Raw genomic sequence first — 13,308 nt, 5'->3', positions numbered from 1 at the left:
GGTTTTCTGTGGAAAGTTAGAAAAGGCAGAGGCCCCTGAAAGTTATCACACATTTTAAATTATGAGAAGTTGGTTGATGACAGGTACAGAAGAGGTGGTTACTCACATTGGCTGCTACGAGTGTATGAATAGGCACTATAGCAAGGATCAACTCTTTGGGTTGCAAGCTATCTGAGGTGCCAGTCACATGGCATCCAGGAGTGGAGAACTGAGTCTGGGGGAATGTAGAGTGAAGTCAATAGGAAACTACTAGGATTTCAGGAAAATGAACACAAAGTTCTGACAGCCTTGAGAGTAGGGGAGAAAAGAGACCAAGACCCAGAAAGGATTGGAGGATCTAGGGGCAGGGTGGACATCGAAACCAAAAGGCGTCTAACCACAGTCTGTAACACTTGAGTCATAGTCATAGACTGAAGTTATGATGCAAATTCTGTCCAAACCAAAGCACATAGATTCAGAAACTTCTAAACACTGGAGACATGAAGATCAAAGATCTTTGACTTAGATAAAGGAAAGGAATCCTCTACTAGGCTTCAGCACTCTGGAACTGGAAGAAGGTCAGAGAGACCCTGTGAATTTAGGAGACAAAGTTGAGTGAAATCTGATCTGGTAAGCAGGATGGCTACCCATGTGATATTTACAAAGTTGCACAAATTACATTGCTGAAGGATAGCAAGAAAATTTGCTAGATTTTTTCCTAGGTTTTGAGACAATAAAGATTAAGTCAGAAGTATTTTTATTCTTGAAAGAATATTTAATCTAGAAAGGGAAGCAAAGAAACCGATGTAAGATATCAAGATGATTAAGATGCTAGAAAACTCTGGGAAGAGGCTAGTTAGCTTAACGTAAAACAATAAAGGAAGGCTTCCTAAAGGAAATGTCACCTGACCTGAATCCAGAGAGATTGAAGTAGGAAAGTATTATAGTTAAAAGTGACATAATCAAAGGCAAAAATTTACAGATCGATATGTGGTGTGTGTGTGTGTGTGTGCACGCGTGCATCTGTGCATGTCTCTGTGTGTGTATTGAGGCGTGGAAAAGACTAGAACTTATTTGAACTTCTTGAGATCTCATGTTTAAATTCAAGGCAGGTATTAACAGAGACATGAGTGAAATATAGGCAGGGAAAAAAGTTTGAAAAGCCATTGGTATGTCATGTTAAGAAGATATATATTTTTTCTCTATAGTAGGTGGTAGGGAAGAATTAAAATGAGGGCCATCCTTTGGATGTGACCACTCAAGAGTATAAAAGACAATTTTGAGGTAGACAAGTCCAGAGGTAAAGAGATAATTTAGATGATAGTTGTCCAACTTAAGTTGTCTAAATGGGAAGGAAAAAAATAAATAACTGTTTGAGAGGTAAGATAACCAAGACCATGATTCATTGAACGTGGGTGTTGAGTGACAAGGCTGATTACACAATGGCTCTCTGGTTTCTGGCCCAGGAATGTTGGTTCTATTTACTGAAATAGAAATATAGAAGGAATAATGGGCTATGGGATAGGAAAAATAATAACTGAGATTCTCATAACATCATCAAAGTGTACATTAAAATAGTTGGTTACAAAAGTGTAAAACCTAATGGAAAATTCAAATATGGAAAGCAGATATGTGAACTAATGGGAAATAAGTATAGTTATTTGGCATAAAGTATTTGTGGCTTTTCCCCAAATATAAGATTTCTTGGGGAAGGGGACAAAACCTCTAAGAGATTCACCCATATGGAACTTCGCTAGTTCCAGTGGAGAGACATCCAGTTGAATGCCTCTTCTGTTTGGTTAAGGCTAGAACTGGTGCAAGAGGTGAACATTATAGCTAATAAATAATTATAGATAAGCAAGTATAGATAAGCAATTATTATTTAGCAATTAAAGATCATTTGGGAGTATTGATTAATACAGGAATTGATATATTATTCCTGAATAGAATGTACATTCCATTGAAGTCAGGCAAAAAATTCATGAAGATGATTTAGAAGGAAATGCTCTTCTCAACATTGCAGGTAATTAAGAGTGAGGTGTATAATTATTGTGGCATGAATGTTACAATGGAAACCTCTACTGCAAAAATGAAGTAGGAGATTGGATGGACCATTAAGAAAGATAGCCATATATTTGAGGCAAATCTTCAGAAAATATATTTTAAGATGATTTTGTTTCCTCCATGATAGATGAAGAGAGAGAGAGAATGAGAGAGAGATCCTTGACAGAGTTTCTTCATGCCATGAGCCACTCCCTTCCCTTAGCCCTCTAGCTAATCAGGATTCTAGAAACTTATGCACCCCATGTGCCTTCGGTTGACTTGCTATCTGAACCCATGGTAGACTATGGGGCTTCCAAAACTGAAGATAAGTATAATACTACCTGTACTACTGAGGCTTGGGCAAGGGGGTTTCCAACTTTAAGATTTGCTATTGTGTCCTCTGTGACTAGTAAAGCATTTAGATTGGGTCAGGCATGGTAAATATGTGTTTAATAGATGTATAGATAATATTGACTTCACGGGATTTTACTTAGACTCAATTAATTACTTTTTTCTCATAAAGAGATGATCAAAGAAAAATTAAGGATCAGTTAAAGAATACAAAAAATCTCACTAACTGAAGTCACACTTAAAGAGTACAACAGGGAAAATACTTTTGCAACAATTTTTGAAGTATGAATTCTAGATTCTTCTTATAGCTACCAAAATTTTCTAGTCTAATAGGAAATGTTAACATTCTTGGCTAAGTGTATGAATTTTCAAAATAAGATTTTAATGAATTTTTAAAAAGTAAATAGTGCTAACAAGTTGAGAAAATTCTATCATATCATTCACTCAGAGTAAATCTATACTTCATTTTAACATGATCTGAATGTAAGCCCCTTAAGGGCAGGAATTTTTTATTTGTTTCTTGTGCTTAATAACGAATGTCCCTAGTAGCGACAGATACATTTTCGCTGAATTCAATTAATGACCTTAGTTTCTTCAAAATGCATGATATCAGGACTGGCAGATGGCATAATGGTTATGTTGCTGGACTTCCACGTAGTCAACTATTTTCTAGGCCCGGACTTTGCGGCTTAAAACAATGCTGGGTGTAATTGTGTGCATGGCCAAAATCCCAAGAGGAGACTAGAGAAGAAGGGAGAGCAGCATGGCCATTCCTCTGGGAGGTGATTTTTTTCTTTCTGTCTCTTTCTCTGTCTGTTGAGCATCCACATCCTATAGCAAAAACCTCTCTCTAAAAAGAGTGCACGATATCTAAGTACTTCATAAGTAAGGATAATCTCTGATATGGCTGCCAGGATCTCAACATGAAGTTATAACATTAATTTTAATCTAAGACTTGCAAAGAATTGTAAGGAAGGTCACAATAACAGTAGTAGAACATTTTCTCTGACTTTGGGTTATTACTTAAGAATATACTGGGAAGAAATACTCCTCATTTTAAAACAATGATATAAAATGCTGGGTAAGCTGATATGATGAGGTTTCTCAGCCTCATCAGAGAGTTGAAGTTACACGGCAATGAGCCAGTCCAAAATCTAAAGAGAAACAGGTGCCTATGGAAAGAGAAGAAAAGCAGGCACTTGCTTACCTGGGGCAGACACAGGTAAAAATTTAGCTAGAATTGTTGATGAACTAGAGGAGACCAAGTGTGGGTTGAAGAGAGTATGGAAGCTGCCAGTTTAGTAAGAGTTAACAACATTGGCAGTCTCTTCTCTCTGCCAATGTCACTGGATGCTCACAAAAGATTGGTGCAAGGCCTGAGAAAGTATCAGTAAGCAGTCACCACGAGAGGGGAAAAACAAAGGCTCTATTTGCCTATGTAACAAAAGCCCTGTTTTGGACTAGCAAGTGTCATGGAGGTTAAGGTGAGTGGATTCCACATAGTTAGCTTGGCTTGAATCTTTGACCTGGCGTCTTAAAAATCACACTGGGCACATGTGCATGTGTGCTCAAAGTCCTGAGAGGAGACTGGAGAAGGGATTGTGGTATGACCATCCCCTGTTGGGAGGATTTCTCACTTTTCCTCTCTCTCTCTCTCTCTCTCTCCCTCCCTTTTTGGTGAACCCTGTAGCAAAAAACGAAAACAAACAAACAGAAATCTCTGTTTCAGGAGGAGGGCAAGGAACTCTAGAATTTAGGTCACTGGTTAAACCCATTACAGCTGGAAGAAGGGAACAGGCATCAAAACGAAACAAAGTAAATCATAAGCACACAAATCCCAACTCTCTAAGCCTGGAGGAGAGAGAGGATAAATTGAGTTGGAGCAGAAGCACTGACATGGCAAGATCTCCAAGATTCACAACATAGGGCCTGCCTAAACCCAAGGCTTATTCAGAGTGAGAAGAGTTCCTCCTCCACTTCCAACCAGGCTGATGAGCGTTGAGTCATGAGCACAGTGAAATCCTGCAGGGAGAGAGAGCAACACGGAGAGAAACCCTCTGTGTAGCACAGTGCAAATGGAAGACTTCAAACTGAGGATAAAATAGAAATTCAAAGAAAAATAATAAACTCTCTGGCAAACTAGCCATCACCCAAAGGCCAGCAGAACTTGAGGGAGTTGTTGCTTGTGGTGCATTGAGGGGAACCACAGCAGAAACAAATTCCAAACCTGCTCAACTCTTACCCTAAACTGACTCAAACCTCATACTAAAGACAGAGCAGAAGAAAGCCAAGCCCTTTCCAAACATCAAAAACTGTCTACCCAGTCTCTGCTGTCCTACACACAATGTGTGACTTTCAAAAACTATTTACAAGACATGCTAAATATTAAAACAAAACAAATGAAAACCCACATACGACTACCATGAGATAACACAACTTACAGAATTAGACTCAGATATAACACAGATGTTGAAATGGATCACTGAAAATTAATGTAAATGTGATTAATAGAAAAGAAGGAAAGATTCAAGATTAGATGAACAATTTCAGCACACAAGAACTAAAAGAATCACATGAGAATACTAAAAAAAAAAATGTAATTAAAGAGAGGAAGAACGTCTTTGACACTATAGTAATTTTCTAGAATTAACATAACAAAATTCGAGAAAGTGGTTGGCTTAACAGGAATGTATTCTTTTACCATTCTAAGAGTCAAAAATCTAAAACCAAGGTGTCAGCAGAGTTGGCTCTTGCTTGGAAATTCAAAGGGAGAATATGTCTCATGACTTTCTCTTGGATTTTGGTGGCTGCCATTATCCTCGGTGTTCTTTGACTTATAAATACATCACACCAGTCTCTGCCACCATCTTCATATGGCATTCTGTGTGCAGGTAGCATGGTTACCTGCACTCCTTAGTGTTCCTTGATATGTAGAAGTATAACTCTAATCTCTGCCTCTGTTGTCACACAGCAATCTTGTGTGTCTTTTGTGTCTTCACTTGGTGCTCTCTGTATGTGTGTCTATTTCTTCATCTCTTCTTGTAAGTACACCCAGACAATCAGATTAAAGGTACAGTTTATTTCCATAGGGCTTTATCTTAACTAATTCCATCTGCAACAACACTATTCTCAAATAATGGTACATTCTGAGGTTATGGGAAGGACCTAGATTTGTGTGTGTGTGAAGTATTCTCTTCCATTTATTATAGACAGGTTTACCAATAGACCTATGTACTGAAGAAAAGAATTAGTCAAAATAGGTTAACAGAAGCGGGACCAGCAGTTAGCATAATGGCTATGCCACTGGACTCCCATGTAGTCAACCACAGTTTGAGTCCGGGGCCTGGTGGCTTAAACTCATGCCAGGCGCATGTGCGTGCGTGCCCAAGATCCTGAGAGGAGAATGGAGAAGGGATTGCGGTGTGGCCATCCCCCCTTGGGGGTTATTTCTCGCTTCTGTCTCCCTGTCTCTCTCTGTCTTTCTGGCGAACACATGTGCCCTATAGCAAAAACTTCTCCAAAAAAAAAAAAAAAAATAATATTTATTCCACAACTGAAACATGTAAACATGAAGAAAAAAAATGAATTGAATAAGAGTAGATAAACATATATGGGGTCATCAGAAAAGTCATGACACATTTTTGCATAGAAAAACGTGAAAAAATATGCCATGACTTTTTCGATGACCCAATAGATAAAAGAAAACAGAATAGATAATGGAAGAGCTGTGTGACAATATCAAATGATAAAAATACACATAACTGAAATCTCATATGGACGTCAGAGAAATGGTACATAAAATATATGTGAAGATATAATGGCAATTGAAAAGCATTTTTGAAAATAACTTCTGAAAATAATTCTACAGATGGAAAAGCTAAGATTTAAGAGTGTTAATTCACATTGAAAATCACATTTTTAGCTTCATCAGGAATGACCATAAAAGATTATAGAGTATGTATTTGATTGTTGTATGTACTTTCAGTGGAATGTTGTGTGTTTTTATATAGGGGATTGGAGCCTTTCATTAAGCCATTTTGGAACTATAAGTGTAGAAAACTGAGAGGAACACAAATGATATTTGTGTTTAGATGTGGATAAATTTTGTCCAATTAATTTATATCTGATTTTGACCTTCTAAAATAGATGATTTAAATACTACATCTTATTACAGGTGGATATTAACCCATTTTGCATCTATTATCAAATTTATTTTAGCATTCATGATTGCTTGTATGTGTATCTGTGTTTATATTTTCTTTGAACTAGCTTTAACATCTATGTGTTTCCTTATTAATTGATGAGGTAAAGAAATTGACAAACAAGCTTATTGTATGTCTTCATAAAAGTTATAATTTTGTCCTTTCGAAATTATAATAAACTTGAAATTGAGTCTTCTTTTTCAAATCTCAGGGTTTATAAACTATGGAAATTAAAAGAAACTAAATAAATATTTTCTCTGTCAATTACAAATTCACAAAAAACCACCCCAAATGCATTGACCAGATCTACTGCAGTAAGGAAAAATCACATTTTGACAATAAAACACATTGGTACTCACATGTAGACCGGAAAGATGTAACATGTTCTTCAGTCATAGATGACCTGATTATGTAAATGGAAAATACATAATAATCTAGAGATAAATAATTTGCCCTAATGAGCATTTTAGCAAGGACTTTGAGTACAAAAGAAAAAAAAATAGAGTAGAAAAGATGCCATTTATCATTGAATCAAAACATAAAATACCTTGGAATGAATCTAATAATATATCTACAAAATGGCTATACAGAAACTATAAAGCATTACTGAGAGAAATAAAGGAGACCTAAATAAATGTGCTTAGAATATTTAATCCTTTACAGATTATAATTTATTCCAGACAGATTAATAGATTGAATATAATCACTGCAAGTGCGTTCTGGAAACTGGCAAGTTGATTGCAAAATTTATTTGGAAATACAAGAGGCCAGAAAGAGCTAAGAACATTTCAAAAAAGAACCAGGCTGGAGGATACCTGGATCCAGATACTAAGACTTAACAATGCTGCAGTATTTATAAAAGCGTAGTATTGGCATGTGGAGCAGAATAGAATGCCTATAAGAACACTCCTGTCTTGTTATTAGATTTATTACAAAGGTGAGACTTCAATTGAATGCAGAAAAGTTGCCTTTTCAATAACGGATAAGTTGAATTGCTATTTCTGAGCAGCATATAAACATATCTTTCCTCTGTAATCAGTTCCTACAAAGATCAGACCCAAATTCGTTAACTAAACTTATTAGACCTATGTTTGACAAAAGTTAGAGAAAAGTATTTTTGACTTTGAATTTGGGCCTAAATGGTTACTAGATTTTTTTAAAGATTGGGAACCAGTAGAGGTTTTAAGGGAATATATTGTTACATAGTAGTTTAGGATTGGTGGACACAGAGAGATACTTGATGTGAATCTAGACAACTAAACATTTTTTGATATATGAGATATTGCTCAAGTAAGAAATCTATTTTACTGATAGTAGATATACATTTTTAGATAAGTAAAATATCTGCCAGAAGGGACTGGTTTGCAGGAATTTCCTGTAGCAAAGAGTTAAGTCACAGGTAACCACTTTTCTCTGTCCATCTAATTAACTGCAGTTGCCTCTACTTCTGCTTCCTGTCTCATACCATATACAAAATTTAATTCTACAACTGTAAGGAGTAATTGTTACATGCTGGACTCCCACATAGTTAACAACAGTTTGAGTCCTGGACCTGGTGGCTTAAAATTCACGCTGGACCCAGGTATGTGCGTGCCCAAGATTCCAAGAAGAGAATGGAGGAGAAGGGATTATGATGGGGCCATCGTCCCCCCTGGGGGATGATTTCTCACTTTCTGTCTCTCTATCTCTATAGCAAGTGCACATGCCCTAGAGTAAAAAATATCTTTCTAAAATAAATAAATAAATAAAATGCTATTTATAAAATGAAGACAAAGTGGACCAATTGAACTGTATTATATTAAAACTTTGTTCATTCAAAATAAGCCATGAAAGAAGTGAAAGCCCAAAAGATCAATAGAAAAATGGGCAAAAATTTTGAATAAAAACTTGACAAAGAGGATATCTAAGTGCTTCCTAAATTTAGAAAGTCATACATTGTAATTGAGCAATTCCATCTCTCTAGATACATAACTAAAATGTGTACGTATGCATGTTAACCCAAAGATACGTACAATAATTTTTACAAATAGAAGAGTTTATAAATAGAAGTGCAGCATATTTATACAATGGAGAATGTATGTGAACAAAATATTGTGTAACACAAGAACAGGAATGAGGCTTACAAACATAACAGTAAGCAAAAAGAAACCTGACACAAAAAAGAATAGACTATGCAATTCTAAGTACAGTTCAAATACAGTTAATCTATGTTGTGATAGATCAGAATGATGTTTACCTCTTGTAGTAACTGGGAGACGGTGCCAGAACTTCTGTGATCTTAGAAACTTTCTGCTTTGTGATCTGTGGGCTGATGATACTTCTAGTGTATGCTCATTGTGTACAAATTTAATGAGCTGTACTTTTTTTTTGCTTTCAACTGGGTGCAAAAGAAGGCTATCAGGAATGGCAGGAGAAAGGAATGACTATTTTTAGAAGGAAAAGAAAAAAGGAGAAAGAAACGATTAGGGAATGTTGCTTTCTAGGGAATTCACAACTAATCTAATGACAGGAAATCATAACGACATGAAAAGCAGGTTGGAAAAAGAACAGAAACCAATTCCTTGTCAGGAACCAAAGCAAATGGAGGAATCAGAAGGCTGATCTGGACTGAATGCAGCTTGTTCACCTCTTTCTATTCTTAAAATTCTCCACTGGAATTGTGTGTGTGTGTGTGTGTGTGTGTGTGTAAGTTTAGTCCTTTATATCTCATGAAAGAAGCATTCACAGCTGGATGGATGGTATTTCTCTTGGAGACAAATTTAGATCTTAATTGACAGCCCAGGCTCTGTTCTCTTTATTTCCCACGTGCCCTTAGAAAGAAAGCCTGTACGTTCTGCAGTTGAAGCTCAGGAATGGGATGTTTGGAGTTCCTGAAGTCCTGCTTCACTGTGTAAAACCTAAAAGCATCCCACTGCCTCTTGACTGCACATGTGCAGTGGAACATTTGCTACAAGGTGACTCTAACATGAGTTTCAGCTGACATTCTTTCTGCTAGTTCCAGAAATACAAATTAGCCTGTGTTGGCAGAGGATTAGGGACTGCTCTTGAAGCAATCTTTCATTCTGCAGTTTCATTTTCCATTCATCTTGCCAAGAGAGTATCTTTTTCCAGAAGTTTCTCCTCTGCTCTTCCTGCTTTCCTCTTCTCTCATTTCAGTGTTTTGTTCCTCCCAGATCCAACTGTATCTTCACGGATTCCTCTTGTGAGTTCTTATCCCCATATATTCTTATGCTGCCTATTTCTTTCATCTCCACATTTCTATCTCGTATTTTAGAATTCTTAGTCTACAGTAAATATATTTATACATTAAGGGTAACCCATGAAGTGGGTTCATTCCCTATTTTGTTCAATAAAATTTCACTTACTATTTTTATTTCCTCGATCCCATGAGTTTGAGATATGGAATATCAGACCTACTATAATTCATTACCAAATATTGGTTGCTTCTATCCTATGCATAATGATGGTTTCCTGAAAGTCATATCGGTAAGAGTACATAATCATCTTCTACATTCCTCTACATTTTATTTTATTTTATTATTTTATTATTTGCTACAGGGCACATGTGCTCATTGGAAGGAGACCAAAGAGAGAGAGAGAGAGAGAGGGAGAGAGAGAGAGAGAGAGAGAGAGAGAGAGAGAGAGAGAAAGAGGGAAAGTGATAAATCAGTCCCATGGGGATGGCCATGCTGCAATCTCTTCTCCTCCCTTCTTCTACGGATTTTGGGTACACAGCCATGTATACCCCGCTTGTATTTCAAGCTGCACATCCAGACTTGAAACATGTAGTCAGCCTTGTGGGATCCAGTCACTGTAACCACTGCCAGCCAGCTGGCCCCATTGCTCTACCTTTTAAATTTAGTACCCCAAGAGTATACCATGCTTGAATGCTTACATACAGGAAGCCTAACTAAGCATAATTAAGCCATTACTCAATGTGTTCTGTGTCTAAAAGAAGCAGGATAGGGAAAAGCTTGGGGAGGTTAGACTCTTACCACCCACCCTCCCATCCCCATTTCCTTCTGATTCTGGCCTAGTAGTTCTTGATTTTGCTTGTTTACACTTTTCAAACTTTGGAAGTCTCTTTATTATCAAAGTCCTTGCTACTTACGCACAGGAAGGATGACTGCGCAGTACTGGGGTCTGTGGTTAACCTGCACTATTTGGATATCTCCAGGGAGGAAGGAAAGGACGGCGGTTTGGGCCCCTTGGAAACGCTGCCTAGTGACCTGGAACCCGAGTGTTGGTGGAGACTTTTTGTGGTGTGTAACTCACACTCCTCAAGTTTAAACTTTAGAAACACTATCTTTTTTTAATTTTATTTTTGTCTTCTGTGAGATTAAAACATCCAAGCCTCATCTCTAAGGCATCTTGAAATGTGGTCCTTTCTTTTTTTTTTTTTTGGAGAGGTTTTTGCTATAGGGCGCGTGCGCTCGCCAGACAGACAGAGAAAGACATAGAGACAGAGAGACAGAAAGCGAGAAATCACCCCCCAGGGGAGATGGTCACGCCACAATCCCTTCTCCATTCTCCTCTCGGGATCTTGGGCACGCACGCACACGTGCCCAGCGTGAGTTTTAAGCGACTGGGTCCGGGACACGAACCGCGGTCGACTACGTGGGAGTCCAGTGACATAGCCATTATGCTAACTGCTGGTTCCCAAGTGTGGTCCTTTCTTGATATGATGTTTTAAATGTAATGCTGTGTTTTAGCACAAATAACACATCAAAATGAAGTTATGGGAGAGTTCACCCCTCCCCAGATCTTGCTTTTATTTCTGCATTGTTAAAAGGCAGTAATTGTTAAAAGGAAGAAAATCTCTGAAATTACTAACATTTCACAACATTTATTTTCCTTTTCATGTTTTATTTGTAGTTACACCAGAACATAGTTCAACTATAAAATCAACAATATGGGGGATGAATTTTGGCATACCTAGCTAGAATTAGAGGTCCTAGATTTACAATATACTGTATCTTAAACACTAATAAATTATGTATTCGTTTTTAATTTCTATAATTCAGTTGGCTATAACAGCAGGAACTGATGGAATTGAAATTCTTAGAGGTCCTAGATTTACAATATACTGTATTTTAAACACTAATAAATTATGTATTTGTTTTTAATTTCTATAATTCAGTTGCCTATAACAGCAGGAACTGATGGAATTGAAATTTCCACCCTGTCTCTATTTTTGTCAGGGGTTATTATTCATTCTTGGGGGAGGGGAGAGAAACCTTAGCTGAGACTGTGACACTAAATATAATAGGGACATCCAGATTCTATGCCATGAGAATGACTTACAGAAAAGAGGTTTTTGCAGTCATGTTTCTGTCTAAATTCTGTCCTTGGAATATGAAGAAGGAGAAGAAGGATAAGAAAGAAGTGAAAGAAGAGGAGAGAAAAACTGTACTATACTTACTCTGCTATAACGAAATGTGAGACTAGTAATCTGGATTCTTAACTATCCCAGAACTGTTTTGCAAAAACATGATAATTAACAAATTCTTTAGGGACCAGCAGTTGGCATAATGGCTATGTTCCTGGACTCCCACTAGTAGACTGCAGTTGGAGTCCTGGACCCAGTGACTTAAACTCACGCTGGGTGCTGGGTGCATGCGCATGCATGCCCAAGAGCCCCTGAGAGGAGAATGGATAGAAGGGATTGTGGCTTGGCCATCCCTCCGGGGGGTGATTTCTCTCTTTCTGTCTCTTTGTCTCTCTCTGTCTTTCTGGGGAGTTTATGTGCCCTATAGCATAAACCTCCCCCCCACCCAAAAAAAAGCAGAAAGAAAGAAAAAGAGAAATCAAACCATATGTTAAGAACGAAGGTTAATAAAAAATTGTCCTTTATGCACCTGCTTGGGAATGGGCTCTGGTTAAAGAAAGAGCAGATGAAAATAACCATGTGGATTCAGAGTAGACAATTTCTTGCTCAACTCTATGACCTCATTTTCTGCTTTCTCTAACTTTCATCTTCCAAATGGGATCCAATAAAAAGTTCATTTAATGGAAGTTCAGGAACATAAGCATTATTATAATTTTTACTAAGCTTTCATTTTAAATGTGCTAACATTTTCAATGTGTAAAACTTGAGAATTATAGTTTTATTACTAAATTATACAATAACATTTTCTGTGTAATGTTTTTGCAATCAGCTAAACACATTCCTACATATTATATCACTTGAACCTCAAAACTATCACCAGGTGGGTAAAACATGTATGATAATCTATATTTTATAAATGGAAATTTAAGGCTTCAAGATATTTTAATTTTTCCATGTCTGTGTTAGCATTTTGACATTTTTTTTCAATATGACTTGCTCCAGTATTAATAGCTTTAGAAATTTTAAGTAAAATATAAATTCCATTTTTTCCAATGACTCCTCCTCCTCCCACCCCCTCCCAAATTCTCTTTGACCAATTTGTAATCAATTTTATTACATGAAACTAACCAGAAAACAGAAGAAAACCAACTGAAAGAAATAAATAGCAAAATGTTACCCTTTTAAACTGAATTTATTTAAGACATAACAAGGGAACTGGAAAAAAATTGGATTATTCTGACAGATCATGTTGTTTGCCAAACTACAGGCAGATCAGGATCTAAGAGACTTAGTTTTAAACTCCTGGAAAATAAGAGAATAACTCCAACTGGAAATGACTAAAAAAAAAAAAAAAAAAAAAAAAAAAAAAATTTTGAAAAAGGGGGCCCCAACAAACAGGAGAGG

General features: G+C 36.9%; 1 long non-coding RNA gene across 1 annotated transcript in view; it reads right to left on the bottom strand.

The window, feature by feature from the left end:
* LOC114009758 (uncharacterized) overlaps nucleotides 1–8,886 on the bottom strand; it is a 41,711-nt gene extending 32,825 nt beyond the window's left edge. Inside the window, exon 1 of the long non-coding RNA XR_003551147.1 lies at nucleotides 8,812–8,886. This is a non-coding gene — a long non-coding RNA (uncharacterized LOC114009758). The remainder of the gene's footprint in view (nucleotides 1–8,811) is intronic.
* Nucleotides 8,887–13,308: the final 4,422 nt, after the last annotated feature.

Source organism: Tupaia chinensis, unplaced genomic scaffold (genome assembly GCF_000334495.1).
Source record: "Tupaia chinensis unplaced genomic scaffold, TupChi_1.0 Scaffold000618_1, whole genome shotgun sequence".
In the NCBI taxonomy this organism is placed as follows: domain Eukaryota; kingdom Metazoa; phylum Chordata; class Mammalia; order Scandentia; family Tupaiidae; genus Tupaia; species Tupaia belangeri.
This window is presented reverse-complemented; position numbering and strand designations above follow the sequence as displayed.